Below are 21,452 nucleotides of genomic sequence, written 5' to 3' on the forward strand. Positions count from 1 at the left end.
GCACTGCCTTCATTTTGGGAGGGACAATATTTTATTTTGTAGGCCAATAGTACAGCCCTGCCTGTTGCCACCAAATGCCAGTTAACACACCCCAGTCATTGTGACAACCAAAAAATGCCCCAACACAGTTCCAGTTGCCCTCTTGGGGAATGTTTTCCAGGTGAGCAACACTGGATGCTTTCAAAGAACTGGATTTAGTCTTCTGAACCATAGTACACTATGCAAAAATAAATGGCTTAGGAAAGGAAAAAGTTTGTCTTGTAAATATTGGACTAACAGGCTTGGCAGAATGATGATGTGTTCAGAACAACGTTGAATGATATTCAAGTGTGGAACAGAGACAAACTCAAATATGCATTATACCCTTGCCTATCTCAGTAGGCACTCTTCAAGTGTCTACTCTAGTATAGAACACATACTGGGTGTTCAGAGTTAAGCAATCTTAGCTACTGCTTGCTTATGCCCTGCTCCAGGCCTCAAAGGCCTTGTTTTCAACCTTGCCTGCTCATCATTTCACCCTCTGGCTTGCTTTTCTACTTTCATCCAGTGATCAGCTACCTTCCAGCTCCTGGCCATGGCTCAGTTTCCTGGATGCTGCTTTTGTGGTGTTCCTGCATCATGGCAACCCAGATACATGACTTTGTGATGACCATGTTGCCCAATCCAGCCCAAGGAGCACCCACCCTTGGGCAGAGTGCCTCCATGCAGCCCTCACCCAATCTTAGTTCATCTTCAGTGGCAGGGCCAAAACAAACACCACATAACATAAACAAACAACAGTAAGGGAGGTTTCCAGTCCCTCTCAGGAAAGAATAATAGGGAAGAGGGTTAAAAACAATGCTGACATATTCACAATTTCACATGCAAATTCCCAGAGTATAAGTAACAAACCAAATGAACTTGAAATTCTAAGAATAGAAAATAAATTGGCCTCATGGGTCCAAATGAGAGTTAGGAGCTCATGGAACTAAAAAGTCCAGAGGTAGAGCTAGTTATAAACATGGGTAGTGTATTAGTACATCCACCCACTGTTATAAAGAAATACTCGGCACTGGGTAATTTATCAAGAAAAGAAGTTTCATTGCCTCCTGGTTCTGCAGGCTGTGTGGGAAGCATGGAAGTATCTGCCTTTAGGAAGGTCTCAGTAAACAGGAAACAGTCATGGTAGAAGGTAAAGGAGGAGCAGGTACATCACATGGCCAGAGCAGGAACAAGAGGGGCAGTGGGGGTGGGAGGTGCCACACATTTTTAGACAACCAGATGTCATGAGAACCCTATCACCAGAACAGCATCAAAAGAGGAAATCTGCTCCCGTGAGCCAATCACCTCCCACCAGGCCCCACCTCAACACTGGGGATCACAATTTGACATGAGACTTGGGCGAGGACACAAATCCAAACTGTATCAGGTAGATTGAGGAGCTCAAATTATGTCAATAAAATAGAAGTAAAATCTCTTGGTCTTGCTTTCTCTTGTGTTGACTTTATTCTCAATAAACTTTTTAAACTTGAACTATGTCTGAGATGGTCACTAGAGAGTATAGTTTACCTTCTATCAATCAGCTTAGTAAACCCAGTGTAAAAAACTCCTTTTCCTAAATTATTCCAGAAAAAGTCCTGGGGTCTCCTTCTGGTTTAACGAAGCACATAATTATTTTCCAATCACAAACAGCAAGGGTGTGAAGTACTATCATTGAGCTTCCTCATCCCCAGAGGTTGGAAAGATGGTTCCCCAAAGGAAAGTCAGAGGAAGAGGAAAGAATGCTGAGCAGCCAAGAAGGACAGATATCTACAATGTTGGCCTGGAGCTCTTGACCTTGTTTTGGCAAAGGAAGAGTACAGCTTTATTTTTAAATACATATACACAAAATATATACACATAAAAATAATATAAATATATACATAATATATATCTGTGCATACAAATGTGAGAGAGATATATATATATATTTTATAGCAAACTCTATCAGCTACCTAAAAAGTGAGCTCCACAAAGGCAGGGAATATTTTTTATCTGTTTTGTTTGCTATCGCATCACCATTATTTATAACAGTGCCTGGCACATAGTGGGTCCACCCAAAATAGCTGATGAATAAATGAGTATGGAAACCCATACATACGAAGAGGAAAGCCCAGGGGAGAGTGTGTGAGTGGAGACTGAGTATATACCATAGGCTGCCCCCCAGACGGAGGGTATTACTGATGCTCTCCTAACATCTGCCCATTACTAATGATGGATTTAAAGTCTCCAGACAGTGATAAAGACTGTATACCCCAAATATATGGCTTCTTTGACTTATCTTGCTAATAATTTCACCTTCAGGGAGTAATAGAAGTTGTATCCCTTAGAATTGTCTCTCAGCAACCAGTGAGAACCATTTAGGATTGAAGGTGAAAGAGATAAAAAACCTTTGGAAGAAAGTGGCCAGACCAGTCATGGTGGCTCGCACCTGTAATCCCAGCACTTTGGGAGGCTGAGTTGGGAGGATTGCTTGAGCCCAGTAGTTGTAGACAAGCCTGGACGACATCACGAGACCCTATTTCTACAAAAAATAAGCCAGGGATGGTGACATGCACCTGTGGTTCTGGCTACTTGAGAGGCTGAAGTGGGAGGGTCACTTGAGCCCAGGTGACTGAGGCTGCAATGAGCCAAGGTTGCACCACTGCACTCCAGCTTGGGGGACAGAGCAAGACCCTTTCAGAAAGAAGAAAGAAGGAGAGAGAGAGGGAAGGAAGGAAGGAAGGAAGGAAGGAAAGAAGGAAGGAAGGAAGGAAGGAAGGAAGGAAGGAAAGGAAGAAAGGGAAAGGGGCCATAGGATCCAAGGTTTAAAGGTATTGGTAAACACGCACCTCAGATGTGCATTTCTGAAAATGCAGACATAGTGATTCAAAATTTCATATGGGCCAATAAACAAGATTTATTTCAGCAAATGTGAATAAGAAGAACAATGAATGGGGAATATATATACAAGATATTAAAATACAGCAGTCCCTCAGTGTCCATAGAGGATTGGTTCCAGGACTCCCATGGATATTAAAATCCACAGATGCTCAGGTCCTGATATAAAATGGTGCCATATCTACATATAATCTATGCACATCCTCCCATATACTTTAAATCATCTCTAGTTTACTTATAATACTAACACAATGTAAATGTTATGTAATTAGTTATCTTGTATGGTTTTTAAAATTTGTACATTTTTCATCATTGTATTGTTATTTTTATTGTTTTTTTTCTCCTGAATGTTTTCAATTTGAGGTTGGCTTAATCTGCAGGTGCAGAATCTGTGGATATAGAGGGCCCACTGTACGTACTCTTTTTGAGGAGCAAGGATGGTATCCAGTGAAAACTGGAAACTCTGTTAGATAAATTCTAAAAGAACTGTCACACTCAACTCTATATTCTACAACGGCAGTAACTAAACAGTATGGCACTGCCTCAGAACAGACAGACACATCTACGGAACAACATAAAGAATCCAGAAATAAACTGAAACACATCTGGGAATGTAATACATTATATAGATGCCATCCCAAATGCGTAAAGAGAAAGTGGATTATTTGATCAGTGGTGTTGGATCAACACAGAAAAAGCCATCTTGAAAAAATAAAGTTGGATCCATGCCTCACACCTTACACCTGGATAAATTCCAAATGTAAGAAATCAAAACCCCAAAGCAGTAGAAGAAAGCATGAGAGGATATGTAATAAGTTGAGATGGGAACAACTTATCCAACATAAGATTCAGATGTTATAAAAGAAAAGGTTAATAAAATTATATCATGAAAACATACAATGAAAATTCTCTATGGAATAAACATTACAAGCAAAGTAAAAAAGACAAATGACAAATCAGGAAAAAATCTACTTCCTCCATCACAGACAAAGACCTAATTTCCCCACCATGCATGTTATCATGCAAATTAGTTTTTTAAGATGGTCAATCCATTTAAAAATGAGTAAAGGATATAAACAGCTCACAGAAAAGTAAATATAATAAAGCTCTTTAAAACATGAAAAATGTTCACAGCACTCATAAAAAAATACAAGTTAAAACTACCCTGAAATACTATTTTTTGCTGCTAAAATTGGCAAAGATCCAAAACTCCAATAACATACTCAGTTGGTGAGGCTTAGAGTAAAGGGAATTCATTTATCACTGGAGGGGAAATAAATTGGATGGCCACAAAGGTCAATATGGCAATATCTATTAAAATTACAAATGTGCCTGCCCTTTGACCCGGTAATTCATTTCACAGCTGTTATCCTACAGTTGTACCCACACATATGCAAAATGATGTATGTACAAGATTATTTGTTGCAACAACGTAAGAGGGAAAAATTGGAAACTACCTAAATGTCCATTAAAAAGGGACCTGGACAAGGAAATATTATTAAGGTGTAAAAAAGAACAAAAGATCTCCAATATATGCTGCTAGCTGAAAAAACAAACAAAAAACAAGATATGAAACAATGAGTGAAAAGGAGAGAAAAGAATATGTATCTTTTTCAAGTGCATAAAAATCTCTGGATGGATACTCAAAAAACTGGGTCCTAAGTGCAAGCCATATTCAGGGGGAGAGAAATTAGACTCTATCTTTGATGGGAAGAGTGTCAAAGAATTTGCAGACATATGTAAAACCAGTTTTTATACTCCTAAAATTCTGAACCTCATGAATATACCACCTGTTCAATATTTAATCCATCAATTTTTTAAATACAAGGGAATGAGTACCACTGGGTTTCCAAGTTGTGGCAGTTTACTTCTATTCAAAGAAAAGAAAACACTCAACTTTCATCAGAATTTTTTGCAAGTTAGACTTGATTTCAGCATTCCAGGAGGTCCCAGGAGAGATTCCTCCTGGTTTCTTGTGGGGATTCAAACCACAAAGAGAGGGATAGAGGCAGAGAGGGAGGAAAGAAGAGAGAGAGAGATATGTTATATGTTACACCAGTGGTAGTTAGCAATGTGGTAATTGTTATAACCCCCTTTATATTTTTGTGTGATTTCTAACATGTTTTCATTGAGCAAAAATTATTTTTGTAACCAAAAAAACTGTTATTTAAAAATTTATATGTTATTTAAACTTCACTTATTCTTAACATTCACATGTTATTTCAGATTCACCTTGCCTTCCAACGAAGACGCATCCCTAGAGAAATGTTGCTTCTGCTAATGGAGTGCTAAGCTGAAGGATGCTGGTGGAAAAATTCAAAAGAAAACTGTATTTTTAAAAAGAAAAACTAGGGTGGACGAAGAGAAATACAAGAGAAGGGAAAGGCTGGACAGCACTGCTGATGAGGTTGCAGGGTACAGGTCACTGGAGCATAAAGGAGCCATGCAGAGACCATCAGATGAATGCTGGGGACCTTAGACAGTAAACACTAGATAAATTCCATTAATTAGATATCTTCAAAGGGGGTTTTATGCTTGGCCATATGGTGTGTGTGTACAATTCTTCCTCATTTCTTTATGAAAGCATCAGTAACTTTGTATATATGTACATAGTTTTCCAAAACACCCTCCCTCCAAAGAAATTTAGCTGAACAGGAACCTGTGAAAACTTCCACCTGGAGAAGGATATCCCCAGCAGAGTCTTGGGACAGGAAATAGGATGGTCTGCACTGGAAGTGTGAGAAGGTCCGTTGGCTGGAGCCATAAAGCATCAGGCAGGGAGGGACAGGAGATGGGACCTGATGGACAATCAGCAGGAGACAGGTCTTGGAGGTCCCTATGTCTTGTAGGACTTGTGGACTTTATCTCATAGATTACTTGGAACTACCGAAGAACCTTAAATGGGAGGGTCTTTGATTTGTAACTTAAACTGAGCATGTGGCGGCAAGTGGAAGACAGATTGGAGTGGTCAAGATTGGAGACAGGGAGACAAATTAGGGTTTTATTTTGCAACAAACCTCATCCAGGTGATGGATGAGGATGGTGGAATAAGAATCGTGGGGTAGTGGGGAGAAAGAAATACACAGGTATGATAACTCTCCGAAGGACAGAATGGGCAAAATGGAGTGATTGATTGGACTGAGGTTAGGTGAGGGAAGGCGTTCTGTAATGTTTCTTAGGTTTCTTGGAACGGATACTGTTGACCAAAAAAAAAAAAAAAAAAAAAAAAAAAAAAACACTAAACATATGTAGAGAAGACCCATTGTGTCAGCCTTTTTAAATTGCTGCTTTCTATTTCTTTTGTTGTCCATAAGGAAGCTATGAGTTCAGTTTCAAACATGCTGCATTTACATTATTTCTGGGACAACCAAGTAGAGATGTTCCACTGGTGGCTGGATACTTGAGTCTAAGGCTTGGGAAGCATTCTGGGCTAGAGGCATAGAAATCATTAGGATATAGGCAAATAAATGATACAGAGGGATGGGTTCACCCCAGAATATCCGCACAGTAAGAAGGGTCATGCATCAAGCACAGAGCTTTGGAAAGTGATGTCTAGAGTTAGAGATAGGACTCTAGGGTTTAGGACTACAGTGACTGAGTAGATGTTGACCTGATTATTTCAGGCAGGCACCTTTAGTTGCAGGAACTAGGACTCACTCAATTTATCTCAAGAGAAGAGAGGATTTGTGGAAGGGTCTGGACCAGACCTGGAGACCTCAGCAAATGAGGCAGGTCTAGGGGTGTCCACCTCTCTCCAACACTATTTATTTCTGTATATCCTCTTCATTTTCACAGTATTGGCTTTATTATCTCTTCTCTAGGGCCAATTTCTCCAAAATTTGGAAGGTCTATAAACATCTTAAAACTTTAAGCAAATTATTCATTTATGCATTTCTCTGCAAGGGGAGTCTGTAGCTTTTGTAGGATTCTCAGGGTAATCTAAGATATAAAAGAAGCCTAAAACCTCCTTATCCCTCTCTCTCTCCAGAAAGAAGGAATTCTTGGCTTGCCTCAGCCCCACCTCAACCCCACAATATCCATTCACTTCCTGATCAATTGCAAATTACAAAATTCTTTTTATTTTCCTAGTTCAGATTTTAAAATTAGAGGATATGATTGATACAGTTTTTTTACATTAGGCCAAAGGTAATAGGATTATTGCTGCGGAGTCAGGATGAGCTAGCAAGGGAGCATGATGACAGAATGTAAAGCCAGGCTGCCTGAGAAGGAGATTAGGTAAAGAAACTTCCCTTGGAAGGGATGTGGTGCAGACAGGATGGAAGGTAAAGGCTTGGCCTCCACAGCATGCCCATTACCATTAAAGAGGAGTAGATTGTACATCCCACATACTGCGTTAGATGATCAATAGCTGGTTGGCTGCAATTACCCAAAGAGACTGGATTATAAGATTGATATTAAACTGGAAGATATCTAATGGACTGCTACAGATTTTGTAGAAGATCCCAACCTTATCTTTTCAACATTTATGTCAATTGAAGTTTATCAAACATGAATATCAAATTTGAGTTATTAGAAAGCTGGGGGTGACATAATATATTGGAAGACAGACCTGAGTCTCAAAAAGATCTTGGCAAGTTGGAACAAGAGGCCAAAACAAACAAGATTAAATTTAGCGGGACTGAATATAAAATATTGTATTTAGAATTATTAAACTCAAACACACAACTAGCACATCAGGAAGAAGTGGCCAATTATATGCTCATATATAGCTTTAAATAATCTCTAACCACTTTGAGCCCTAACAATAAGGCAATTGCTGAAGAAGAAGAAGAAACAAAAGAAAGAAGACAGAGAGAAGAAGCAGAAGCAGGAGGAAAAGGAGCAGGAAGAGGAAAAAAGGAAGAGGAAGAAGGAAGAAGGAAGGAGGAGGAGGAAGAAGGAGGAGGAGGAGGAGAAGGAGGGGGAGGGGGAGGGGAGGGGAGGGGAGGGGGAGGGGAGGGGGAGGGGAAGGGGGTATGTCCTGCATTAATAAATGTTTAAACACCCAGATCCAAGTGTGGCGCTCCATTCTTCATTGCTCAGAGGGCATCTGCATCCAGTGTCTACCTGCTGGGGCCCTATCTGGAAAGACCCAGTAAACACAATGTACTCTGCTCCTTAAGAGAGCCTGCCTGGCCTGGGCACGGTGGCTCATGCCTGTAATCCCAGCACTTTGGGAGGCCGAAGTGGGTACATCACCTGAGGTCAGCAGTTCAAGACCAGCCTGACCAACAGGGAGAAACCCCATCTCTACTAAAAATACAAAATTAGCCAGGCATGGTGGCGATGCCTATAATCCCAACTACTGGGAAGGCTGAGGCAGGAGAATCGCTTGCACCTGGGAGGTGAAGGTTGTGTTGAACCAAGATCATGCCGTTGCACTCCAGCCTGGGCAACCAGAGCAAAACTCCATTTCACAAAGGAAAGAAAGAAAGAAAAGGAAGGAAGGAAGGAAGGAAGGAAGGAAGGAAGGAAGGAAGGAAGGAAGGAAGGAAGGAAGGAAGGAAGGAAGGAAGGGAAAAGAAAGAGAAAGAAAGAAAAAGATAGCCTGCCTGGCTTCGACTTGGATTTCCTCCTAGGTTATTTTCTCTCAAATTACTTGCTCATGTTCTATTCATTCCAGTCCACAGGCACATGACGCCCTTCTGTGCCTCCTAAAGTCCTAGCATCTCACCTCCAGGGATGTCAGTGAGCTCAGACACCCCTGGACTCAAACTCTCATCATCAGGATCTTGCAATTATTTCCACTCCACGCCTTGAAACAGACTCCTAGAATCGCCAGTGCGCAAACGTGAGGATGAGTTGTTCAGTCTTCATGGTGGCAACAACAGAAGAAACTGAGGTACAGAGTCATATCTCAAAATAAGTGACCAGCACGGTTAGGATTCAGACTCCACATATTTGACCCCAAAGGCACATCCACCCCTCATCCACTTTTTTCAGTTCCCCTTTGAGCTATGGCAACACAAAATCCAAGAAATCGATTTTTGAATAGTCTGTTTTGACTCTTTGGAATTCTCCCTTCTCCTTTCTTATCCCTCAGGCTGTCAGTCCCCATCTGCTCAGCCTCCAAGACCCTAGCATCTCCCCCTACTTCCCCCCTTCCCTCATACAGAGTCAACATTGTGACTGACATTTTTGTTTGCATGAACCCTCACTTGAGTCGATAACCTCTGCTCAAAGAACACCTTGAGATGCAGATAAGTTTTGGTCACAGTTTGGAAAGAGCAGGGGGTTGTGCCCCCAGTGGTTTGACTTACCAAGCAAACTTGCTACATAAATCTGAGTAACCCACACATCATCAGTGATATCAACATGCTCCCAAACCTAGCTATGGAGGTGCAAAGATCGGCACATTTCTTTCCACTTGGGATGAAATTGAGCCATGTCGGAAATCAGGTTAACTGCATGCATGAGAGCTGTGCAACAAATCAGATACAATCCTCAGGGTCCCAGGCTTGTGAAGAAGGGACTCAGACAGAAGAAACCACAGCTGTGTCCATGTTCAATGTCCTGGTGTTGACTGTGTAGGGCTAGTAAGAATCAGAAGGGAGGTCAAGGTCATGGGCAATGGGGCAGTCAGGTGGAGCTGGCACAGCCATGGGGGGAGCATGAACTGAATAGACCAAGTGTACCATCCAACAGAACATAATGCTCATGCTGGGCAAATAAGATACCACCAGGGAGGATCAGCCCTTCCCCTGACAGCAAAACAATGGGGCAGGAACACCTGGTCCCAAGCAGAGATTCGGCCAGGCCTGGGCTCTACGGGACCCATGGGCCAGGAGGCTGGCCTTGTTGGGCAGAGCGTGCAAACCCTGCATAGTCCTGTTTCCTTTCCTGCAACCTACCAGCCAGGCCAAGTGTACATTTTCAGGCTAATGATCTATGAGGTTGCCAAACTAAACTTCATTTTCTGTTTGAAAGATTTTTCTAGTTTGGGGCCAAGCACAAAGCTTGGCAATTTTACCCAGAGTTCTTCTTACACGTGCAGTAATAACAATTAACCAAAAGCAACCGTGTGCCTTAGGGTATCCAAGCCCCTAGAACGTGCAAACGAGTCCCAAGGCAGACGGGGAGTCAGGCGGGAGCACATCTGCTCATTTTCCTTTCCAAAATCATTGCAGTGCTAAGATCCCTCCCACGCTTGCCAGGAAAGTGCTGCCCAGTAACTGGTTGCTGCCAGCAGTGGCCGCACATGGCTCCCTAAGTAGCAATTCAGGGTGATGTCCCATTTGCCAAAGAACAGTTACATACATTGACTAGTAGTACAGTTCAGACTTCTGTGGTTTGTGTGTACTTAAATAAAAATTACAGCCCACTCTCGGAAAGCATAATGAAAACTTGGTCTTTTTTAAGGGTTCTAAGCTATTTAATTGGTCCAAATAACATCTGTCCCTGAACCTTATACCATTACCCACCGAGTCACGGAGGAGATGCAGGTAATGCGGTTACTGCCTCCACCAGAGGGTGACATCACTCACGCCTTGCTAAGTGGGTCCTTCTGTTCTTCTCCAGTGTCAATCCCTAGTTGCTTCCTTTCACAAAGCTTCTTATCCAACACACTATCGTTGTCATTAGTCAACTAATTAAAATGCCTATTAACATGGAGAATCGTAAAAAAGATTAATACGTACAACCAACATTTGACTTTAACCTAAAAACAAATGTACATTAATTTGCCAGGTTTTCCTTGTGCCAACAATCCCCAATCCTTCTCTGACCAAAGTCAACTAGAAAAGAAAGAGAAACTTAAAACACTTCCCCAAACCTAAGTTCCTTGACTGATCATAAAATAATCCTGGGCTTAAAAGTCACCTGAGAGATTAGCTCATTCCACTCCTTTAACAGAACTGAAAATAATGTAAAATTGTTATCATTTTACAGAAGAAAAAAATGAAGTCAGACCAAATATGTTAGCAAACCTGAGAGCTGTGAGTGCTTGCAACAGAGGGGTTTCCGATGCTAAATAAGCTCATCTGCTCTCTGGAACCCCAGACAGATTCAGGAATTAGAGGCCCCGCTGGAGAGTCATAGAAGTTGGGAGGCAGGGATTGAATCAATCGGGAAGATTGATTAGATGTCATAAAAGAGGCGGTCAGACTTCCCAACTTGTCCAGCGGGGTAAGTGGTCCCCATGCCCACTCCCACCAGGATATGCAGGGGTCTTATTTGGCGGATGACATGGACAAGAATGGCTCCAGGCTCGAGGCTACCAGGGAGGTCAGAGGGCAGGGGCTGGTGCCCCGCTGACATCAAGGCAAGGAGTAAAAAGCCCAGATGCTGGACCCAAAGACCCCACCACCACGCTTGGGCAGAACTCAGGCAGGAGACTGCAGCGAGACCGGAGGTATAATGTGTGCAAAGCCGCAGAGGCTGAGACCGACCAAACTGCAAACAATCAGGCAGGGAGAGCATGAGCCCTGAGCAGGGAGGTGGGCAGAGTCCCAGTGGCGGTGGGAGACCAGAAGGCTCCAAAAAAGTTAAATGGCATGGCCATACCAGCACTGGAACAGGGTCGCTCTGGCAGCAGAGGAGCTCTCAATAATGAAGGAGGTAACACTGGGAATGAATGGTTGGGTCCAGGTGAGGACCACAGCTCCTGAAGAGAGGCATATGGGGGAGGGAGAATAGGTTTGAGATGGAGAGGATACACAGGAAAAGTTAAAACGAACAGTCAGGCCGTCTCTCACTGACCTCTTGGTTCAAAAGGTAGGAGCCCAAGTTCCCAATGTTACCTCTTTAACCTTGCCAGTTAATAGACCCAGAAAGACCTGGCTAAGTGAACGGAAAGAAATATTGCAAGCTGAGCCATGTGGTTGCTGTGAGATTTTAAACCAGTTGCCCATTGCTTGCCAGGAAATGTAATCTCATTTTGGGTTAGATGGATCTGCCAGGAAATACTCCAGTGTGCAGTGAAGCTGTGGAGTAGAGGTCAATTTTACAATTATGAAATAGCTAGCTTTTCCAGAAACACCAGCAGTCACCCGTCTACATCCTCAAAGGGCAGCTATGAATATCACACCTGTGCAGCCCGTCGCTGGGGGACACACTGGGGATGATAATTCACGAATGTTGGGAATGTGGGGGTACGTTGGGTGCACAGCCAAGTGTGTGCTGTGAACTGGACAAGATGGGAGACGAGGTTGAGGCTCCTCTACAAACCTCATCAGCTAGGGCTGGGCATCAAAATTACACTTGTGCCTCTACCACAGCCCTCATTGAATCTTCTCATGGCCTGGGCAGTTCTTGAACCATCATGGTCTACAAAATTGGCACTCTCCCCAAGAGAACTAAGGCTCCTTTACTTCTTCTGCTTGGCACTGATGATGACTTTAGCTGTGACAGAGCAAATGCCAAAATATGAATGCCATCTGGGCTTTAACAGTTACTAACTAGAGCAATAGTTCAACAACGCCTTTTGACTAGGGGGAAATAATGGAGCTAGTGTCTTTAGCCAGTCTCAAATCAGTCCTACCCCTGACTCAGGCAAGGCTTAAAGGGGGCTGGGACTAGGAAGAGGCAATTCACCGGGGATGCAAACCATCAGGGGATCCCAGAAAACTCAGTGATCAAGATATAGAATATTTCCAATATTTCTAAATATTTAGAATATTTTCAATATTGCAAAAATTAAAATGAACATAGAAAAATCCATGATGAATTAAATATCAAAATTTTATACAAAACGGTGCCCTGCCAAGCCGTACTGGAGCCTGAAGCAAAAGAAAAAAATCAGTAATGCTGGTTGTTTACTTATTTAAAATTTGCAGATTTTGCTCATCATTGCATTCATTTGGATTTTTAAAAGATATAACATTAAAACATTTTAATCTTGAGTACTGACTCTTTGGACACCTTCTTAAATCTCGTGCCAGAGACAAACAACCCACTCTTGGCCCAGCTTCGTGGGAAGGAATTTGAATAGTTTTACACGTGTTCACTTACAGCTTCGGACACCCCACCTCACGCCAACACACACACACACATACGTGCGCACACACACATGTATGGACATATACACGAAAGGGCTCGGAGAAATTAAAAGCCAGTCTTTGGAAATTTAAGCAGACATCCCGTCCATGGAAACAACTTTTCTCATTTTTTTTTTCAAGAGTGTTGCCGTTCACCTTTAAATACACACCTGAGATCAGCATTCGTAACAGAGCTATGCACTCGGGTTGTGCTCACACACAGAAAGGAGGAAAATCAATTTCAATCCCCGAAGGACAGAATTACTGGTGCAGAAGGTCACTAAATGCTAGCACTTGCTCAGTGGGCTTGGAACAAGATCCTTGTTCTCATTGCTTCGCTGCACTTCTAGCAGAGTGGGGGAGGGAGGCCTGGAGACTGGCTCTCACCAGGGAAGAAAGCGATGTCGCTTGTACAAGCCACAGGATAAACACTTAAAACAGCAAAGGGGACACGGCAAACACATGCACGAGCAATGTGGAGTCCCAGACTGACGTTCGCACCTAACACTCTGGAGAAATTGGCCAAGATTGGCCCAACCAACTGAAAATATTATTGCTGTAATTCTTTCAAGGTCACTTGTCAGACTGGGTTGTCTACTCCCGAAGGGCTTGCTGCACAAATCGGCCTTCCCACAGAGACAGAACTCAGGGCTGTGTCTCGGGGGAACCTCTCAGGCCCGGTTGCCATTTTGCTCATGCTCTTCCCTGCCAAGAGCATCTGATTCAGGCCATGTGAGGTCTGCAGTGGACATGGGCCGAGCCTGGATCCTGTGCCAGTGGTCACGTAGCCTGAGTCCTTCCAGATGTCGGCACACTGGTGCCATCTCTGCCACCTCAGAGATGACTGCAAATATTTGGTTGGAAAGCACAACAACGGTAACATGATCAGAGGCACGGAGGGGCAGTAGTCAGGAGAAGGTGGCCAGAACATGTGACCTTCTGCACACATGCTCCCAGGAGCACGCGCATTCTTCACCCAGTACGAGGAGGAGGGTTCAGCGGTAAAAGCCAGAGCATGGAAATCAAATAGATCTGCAGATGTGAGTCTGGATCCTGGCTCCACACATTAGCCATGGGCCTTGGGACATTATCTGACCTCTCTGAGGTTCAGTTACCTAATCCATAAAGTGGGGAAAAGCTAATGGATGCAAAGTGCCTGGTGTGAAGCCCACGCTCTCCACGTGTGTACTGCGCCCTTTCCCCAGCCAAGACCTGCCACATAGGACCTCTTCTCCCCTTCTCTGCACCAATCCCTTTTCTGTGCCCAGAACCTCCAGGCTGCTCTTCCTGTTCATTATGGTTGAGGCTCAACCTAGCCTTCTCTTTACTAAGCGTCTGGCATTGGCGACAACGGGATTTTTTATGAGAATAAAGGAGCCAGGTAAGAGCATCCCATTCCCAGCTTGCATGATTTAGGCAAGGAGGCAGGGAGAAGAAGAGGAAACTAAGGCACATCTCTTCCTCTCCGCTCTCCTCTCTCCTCTGCTCCTACCCAGTCCTGAGGACCAGAGCAACCATGAGAGCGGGCCTACCGGGCTGCATCCCAGTCGACCTGCTGCTGTTCTGAACTAGCTCTGGGGAGGGCCATGAAGGACACGCAGAGACTGAAGCTGAAGGAAGTGGCTGGACACTTTCTCCCACATCCTTGTGGGGAAGGGAGGTTATAGGAGCCCGAGGCAATGAAAACACTGCCCCAAGTGACAGGCTCATCAGGAACCCTAGTGCACATGAGCAGAACATCGGCTGACCTTGTTATCTGAACAAAAAGATTCATGCAGTGGGAAAGGAAATTTGAAATTACAGATGCCCCCCGCCACCCCAAATCTAAGCTATATGGCCACCAACCTCCACAGGCTTCCTAGGGAAGATGACCGGGAGACTGAACCCGAGGGGTCAGGCCCATCCCGGGATTAAGAGTCACAAAGACGACAGAGAAAGGCTGTACAACCTGCGAAGTCCCATATGGGCAGGGCATCTTCCTGTAGTGACAACAGTTGTGTCTGGCCCCTGCTGTGGTTTTTGGCTAACGTTGGGGGCAAGATGTTTTTGAATAGGGCACTGGGGTGGTGGAAAATGCCCCAATTCCAAGAACTGAAAGCAACAACAAGAAGTTATTATGTAGGGAGGTTTTATTGGCAAGAGAGGCCTTTACGACTCCCAGGGGCCCAGCGGCTGCAGCCTTGGGAGCAGCAAGTCAGCTTCTTGAGGCCTGAGCAGGAGGGATGGGGGAAGCAGTTGCTTAGCCAGTCCACCAGATGGCAGCACAGAGAGCAGCAGTGGCCGGACCAAGAAGACAACATTGAAGGCGGCCAAGGGCCAAGGAGAGCCTCGGAGGCCCACAGGAACGGGGCCCGTGCGCGGGATACCAGCCCTACTTGGTGGGGAAATGCAGCGTCAAGGATAATTTTATTTTTAACAGCATTGTTACTCATTCCTTGGTCATGAAGAGCCTGGAGAAATAAAATTATACTCTAAACTTGTTAGGATTTGTTTTAAAAAATGAAAACATAATGAGTTATTTGGCAAAGATCATTTCTGTCTGGGTAAATTCGCGTTAAAAAATATAATGGGGGTTCAGAGGACACTTTTTTTTTGAGACAGGGGTCTCACTCTGCCACCCAGGCTGGAGTGCAGTGGTATGATCATAGTTCATTATGACTGTTACTTATAGCTCACTGCAGCCCCAACCTCCCGGGCTCAACGATCCTCCTGCCTCAGCCTCTCAAGTAGCTGGGACAACAGGCACACGCCACCATGCCTGGCTAATTTATTATTATTATTATTATTTGTAGAGACAGGATCTTGCCATGTTGCCCAGACTGGTCTTGAACTCCCAGTCCCAAGTGATCCTCCCACCTCAACCTCCCAAAGTGCTGGGATTACAGGCATGAGCCACAGTGCCCAGCCCAGAAATCACTTTCAAAGAAAGTAAGGTTGCTGATTTAACCTCCTTTGGGTTCAGCTGAGGCTGATGTTTGGCCTTGTCTGAGAGGAGTGACTTCTTGCTTTCTTTATATTGCTTTGCTCTCAGCCTGTAAAGAGGATCCATCCACAGCTCGAGCTGCCTCCCTGTTGCTCCCCATTTCTGGTTCCCCAGGAGATGAACCCTACCTAGGAGAGAAGAGGCAAAGAAGGAAGAAGCCCCACTGCATACGGTTGGCCCACTGTGGCCAGGCGGCTGCTGCTGCTGCCAGGAGCTCTCGGGGGTGACCCTAAACAAGGAGAATCTTCCCAGGGAAATCCTGGGAGGGGCTAACTAAAGCCATGTAGAGTAGGAAGCAATTTCTCTCCAAGCCACAGTCCGATGGCAGGCTCAATTATGCAGCCTCCTTCAATGGAGCCATCTCCCCCAGCCTCGCCTTCTGCCCCCACTCCAGCTTGCCGGGCCTATATCATCGCTTCCATGCTCCAAAAGAAGAAAACTACTTATTGAGCAGAAGTAAATGCTACTGATAATTTAACACATACTGCACACCACACCTCTACACAAATATCAATGCGTTTAGTTCTCACAACAAATCTATGAGAATATCATACCCATTTACCAGATGAGTAAATTGAGTCACCTGGATTCTAATTCACATTGACTGACTCCAAAGACTACTTTTTTCACACCAGTGTGTAAGCCATCATCTTTCTATCGTTTTATGTGTTACCCCCTCTGGGGACCGTTTGCATTTTTTTTTAAAAGGAGCCTGAAAGGGGTAAGACTAAAGAGGAATACCACATATAATCTCCTGCCACGAATGTCTGCAACCTCACCCATGCCAGATGAATGGTATTTCCAGACTTTGGGTCTTAATGTCTATAGATTTTTTTTCCTTTTGCTACACTTGATCTAGCACCATTGGCTTCTGGGTGCATTCTTTGATTTTCTGATTTATTGTAGGGATCAAGAAATGGAATGTGTTAAATACATTTGCACAAGTGCAATTCAACATGTTAAGACAGGATTGACCTGCCAAAACATCTAAGTGTCTGAGAACCATCAACACCTGCAATGCCAGAGTACCGCTGTGATGTCCCTGTCACCACCATTGCACTCTGACCTCATCTCCAGCTGGAGCACACCACAGCCACAGCCCAATCCCTCCAGGAAATCTTCCTTCAGTTATCAAGATGGTAGGATGTGTTTTTAAATGAATGATCATTTTAACAATCCTGCATTTGAAAGCTTTCCAATATTCAGACCATTATATTAGTTTCTAGGGCTGCCATGACAAAGTACCTGAAACTGGATGGCTTAGAACAACAGGAATATATTCTCCCTTAGTGCTAAGGCCAGAAGTCTGAAATCAAGGAGTCAGCAAAGGCCATGCTCCCTCTGAATCTGTTCCAGGCCCCTCTCTTAGCTTCTAGTGGTTGCCAGCAGTCCTCGATATTTCTTGGCTTGCAGATGTATCATTCCAATCTCTGCCTCTGTCTTCACAAGGCCTCCTCTTCTCTGTGTGTCTGTCTCCACATTTCACTCTTGTTATAAAGACACCCATCTCAATCCAGAATGATCTCATCCTAACTTGACTACATTTGCAAAGACGCTGTTTCCAAATAAGGTCACATTCACAGGTACCAGGGATTAGGACTTCCTCACATCTTTTCTTGAGACACAATTTAATCTACAACAACTACCTTTTCCAGACATCAATAATCAATCATGGCCTATTCTGGTGGGCACACTAGATACAGCGATCCTCCAGGCAGCCGGCCTGGCTCTACCTACCAGCAATCAGAGCTGACGCCTGCGGTGAAGCCGATTTGCCATCACAATTCTCACTGAAGGAATGAGTCTGAAACGACAGGAATCTAACATGTGACGAGCCTGTTGGGGAGATCGTGCCAGCATCCTTCAAGCCTGGGTGCGGGTGGCCAGTCCCCTGTATGCATAAGGTGGGTCCTGCTGGGGAGGGAGTCATCACAGCGTCTCTTTGGTCTGGCAGGGGCTATGTACGCCTGACCACAGCCCTGGGTTCACAAGGGAGACCTTCCCGCTGCCTTTTCTGAGTTCGTAATCCACATGCATTGTAGTATGGCCTGGTTCCAACTTCACTCCATGCATACATTTCTCCTTCCTATACCCCCTGCAAATTGGAAACAGTGATACACAGCCATCTCACAGGGCTGTTGGGCAATTTAATTAATGTTTATAAAGCACTCTGAGGTCTTCAGATAAAAACTGCTGTGTAAGTGCAAAATTGTTATTAGTTCTCAGCCTCCTGTCCCTTGACTTCTGACATGGGCTTTTGTTGTTCCTGAATGGAAGCTGTTTATGGGCTGTCCAGCTGGCTCTTTTGGGTACATAGGCAAGTACATACACATTTGCAGATTTTTTCCCCCTTTGAAAAAAGCATTCCAACTCTGTGGGACGTCTCAAAGCTTTTCAATGTCTGAATTTCTCTCTACTTGTCTCTACTAAGTACTGTAATCTACAAGAGTAGATTGTAAACAGGCTACTTTTGCAAAGAGTGGGGGGGGGGGAATGGTCAATTTGAAGAAATAGCTCCTCTTATAATGAAGAATAAAACAATATCTCCTTCTCATGCAGAATCTAAATGAACCACTAAGTGGGGTCTCTCTCTCTCGCCCAGAGGGATACTGTACGTGTTTATGCATTGAAAAGAAGAAAAGAATAGAAGATGTGCTTCCAGTGCCCACGTGTTGCCTCCTTCCTTCACCCTAACTTCTCAGGAACCATGGAAACAAATATACCCCACCTAGAGGATGTTTTCCTGATAGTCCTTTGTTACCTCACTGTGCGCCGCCTGGGATCCCATGGGGAGAATGAAATAAAAAAGTGGAAAAGAAGAAAGATATGCCTGCAAGTGAAATGTCTTGTCTCTAAAGGACAGAGTGGGGCTCGTGTGTGATTTATCAAGCTCCAGGGGCAATAAACAATGTTATATTCCTTTTCCTTTTCCCTAAGACACATTCATACCCAAACCACGTCACTCAGGCACAAACCGTCACGTTCCCTTGAAGGTATCTTTTGGTTGATCATTAGCAGTGTTTGTTAGCCAATTGCTGGAAGATTTTATTTTATTTTACTTTATTTTATTTATTTATTTATTTATTTATTTATTTGAGATGGAGTCTTGCACTGTCGCCCAGGCTGGAGCGCAGTGGCGATCTCACTGCAAGCTCTGCCTCCCGGGTTCATGCCATTCTGCTGCCTCAGCCTCCCAAGTAGCTGGGACTACAGGCACCCGCCACCACGCCCGGCTAATTTTTTTGTATTTTTAGTAGAGACGGGGTTTCACCAGTTAGCCAGGATGGTCTCGATCTCCTGACCTCGTGATCCGCCCGCCTCGGCCTCCCAAAGTGCTGGGATTACAGTCATGAGCCACCGCGCCCGGCTGCATTCTGTTATTTTTTAAAAGGAAAAGATGGCTGAGTTTTAAAAAATAATAACAAAAACATATAAGCAGCAGCTAGGATCATAAGAAAACCCAAGGCTGGCAATTGAAAAGACAGAAGCAGGAGTCAGCTGGGGCCCAGCCCTCCTCTTCTCTTCCACTGATGCGGTGCTTCTTCAGGCTTCCCCTCAGTCTCCTATGTGGTCCTCCCACCTCCCATCTCTTCCAGCTCTTTCATCCTTTACTTTGTTTTCCTGGTTATTATCCTAAAATTGGATCTGACAATATGGCTCCCAAACTCAGAATCCTTTGACACTACCAGTGTACAAACTCTACAATATCCATCTTCCATTACTGCCTTCTCCCTCCTCCACCTGAGCGGAAGCCACTCCATGCCCACCTAAACTCCCATACGACCCTCTGTTCAGCCTGCTCTCTCCTTTCTTGCCTTAGAGACTATGCCCTCGCCTTTCTCACTGCTCTTTCCATTGCTACCATTCAAAATGAGGTCCAAGCTCACACGGAATCAGCTCTGCAGGGCCTCCTAAGATGCTCCCAAAAGAATCCGGACATTGCCACAGTTCTTTTTCTGTGTTCCCAGTAATCTTCATATTTCATATATCACTCTCATATTTAGTAAAACAAGTAACCATGCATATGGCTCTGAGCTCACTTCTCCTTCCAGTTGATTGTAAGCTCCTTGAAAGAACGTGTCTCACTAGGTTAAGTATTGCATGGTGTCTACAACAGTATTGTATCAGCCAACATAACTTATGTTTAATTTCACCCATTCAACACACACACACCACAGAATGGCAGGTGGTAGAATCTTAATTTCGTAAGTACTTTAAATGTACTTTAAAGGTGAACATTAAAAACTGCACACATCTAGTCTTGAGAAGACAATAAATAACAATAGTAGACCACGACCAAATAACTGACAGCATTTAACCAACCAATTGATCCCATCTGCCTCTGCAGACAATCAGTTACAAAATTATGGGGGACAAGAGCTGGTGAATTTAGCACATAGCTCGTATCCTAAGATTTTTAGGCCTTCGGCTATTTTTACATAGGAAAGATGAGGTATTAAACAATGATCCAGGTAATGCCACCAAATAAAGTTGCCAGTGAGGAAAGAGCTGGGAACCAGATTGAATTATTCCAGACTTTCGACTGTCACTGTGCTGGGAGGTTGAATATATGGCCCTTGCTTTGCTGTCTCTACGTCCAGAAGTCGCTGTTATATCTCTTCCCTTGCAACCCCAGCAAATAATCGGGCTCTGCTGCATTCCATGAGTGTGGCTCAGTATTTTCTACGAGGAAATCTCCTAAGTATTATTATAAATATGAAAAAAACACAGGCTTTCTTTTGGAAGAATGTGGAGCTGATAGTCACATCTGTATTTGTGTCCTGGGACATCCCAAGGCAAAATCACTGTAACTGTAGAACTCATTTCATAGACAAGGGACAACCTTGAATACAAAGCTTCCCCTGGCAGTGGAGATGAAGAATAAATAGGGTCCATGATTATCTGCCTTCCTCCAAAACATCTTCATAGGCCTCAATCGAGGCAGTTGAGACCAGTTCACTCTCCTTAACAAATTCTGCCCTCCATTCTCTTCTATACCCCCTTCTTTCTCCATGTCTCTCTCTCTCTCTCTCTCTCACACACACACATTTTTTTTTGAGATGAAGTCTCTGTCGCCCAGGCTGGAGTGCAGTGGCACAATCTCGGCTCGCTGCAACCTCCCCCTCCCAAGTTCAAGCGATTCTTCTGCCTCAGTCTCCTGAGTAGCTGGGACTCCAGGCACGCACCACCACGCCCGGCCAATTTTTGTATTTTTAGTAGAGACAGGTTTCATTATACTGGCCACGCCAGCCTCGAACTCCTGACGTCATGATCCACCTGCCTTGGCCTCCCAAAGTGCTGGGATTACAGATGTGAGCCACCGCACCCGGCCACACACAAACTTTTTCTTATACCAAAGACTAGGTCTGAAACGTTGAGACTACCTGCTCTCAAATTTCCATCATGTTTCCAGCTTAATTCAGTCCAGATTGACAAAGGGCAACCCTCCTTCCCCGTGTGTCCTGTACTGTAATTCTAATGGCCATGAAGAATTTAGTACACTGAGTATTAATCCTCTGAAAGCAACATGACTCCTTCACCAAGCCAATTCATTCCTTTTAACAAAACCACTTTGTCAAAGATTTACAGTTACTGAT

At 44.2% G+C, this 21,452-nt stretch overlaps 1 non-coding gene across 1 annotated transcript; it reads right to left on the reverse strand.

Annotated features, from left to right (window-relative positions):
* Positions 1 to 3,335: 3,335 nt before the first annotated feature.
* On the reverse strand, positions 3,336 to 3,395 carry LOC112426819 (U7 small nuclear RNA). Its single transcript, XR_003018223.1, has one exon. It is a non-coding gene; the product is annotated as a U7 small nuclear RNA (small nuclear RNA).
* Between the last annotated feature and the right edge of the window lie 18,057 nt (positions 3,396 to 21,452).

The sequence above is a fragment of the Macaca nemestrina genome, chromosome 5, assembly GCF_043159975.1.
Source record: "Macaca nemestrina isolate mMacNem1 chromosome 5, mMacNem.hap1, whole genome shotgun sequence".
Taxonomy (NCBI): Eukaryota; Metazoa; Chordata; class Mammalia; order Primates; family Cercopithecidae; genus Macaca; species Macaca nemestrina.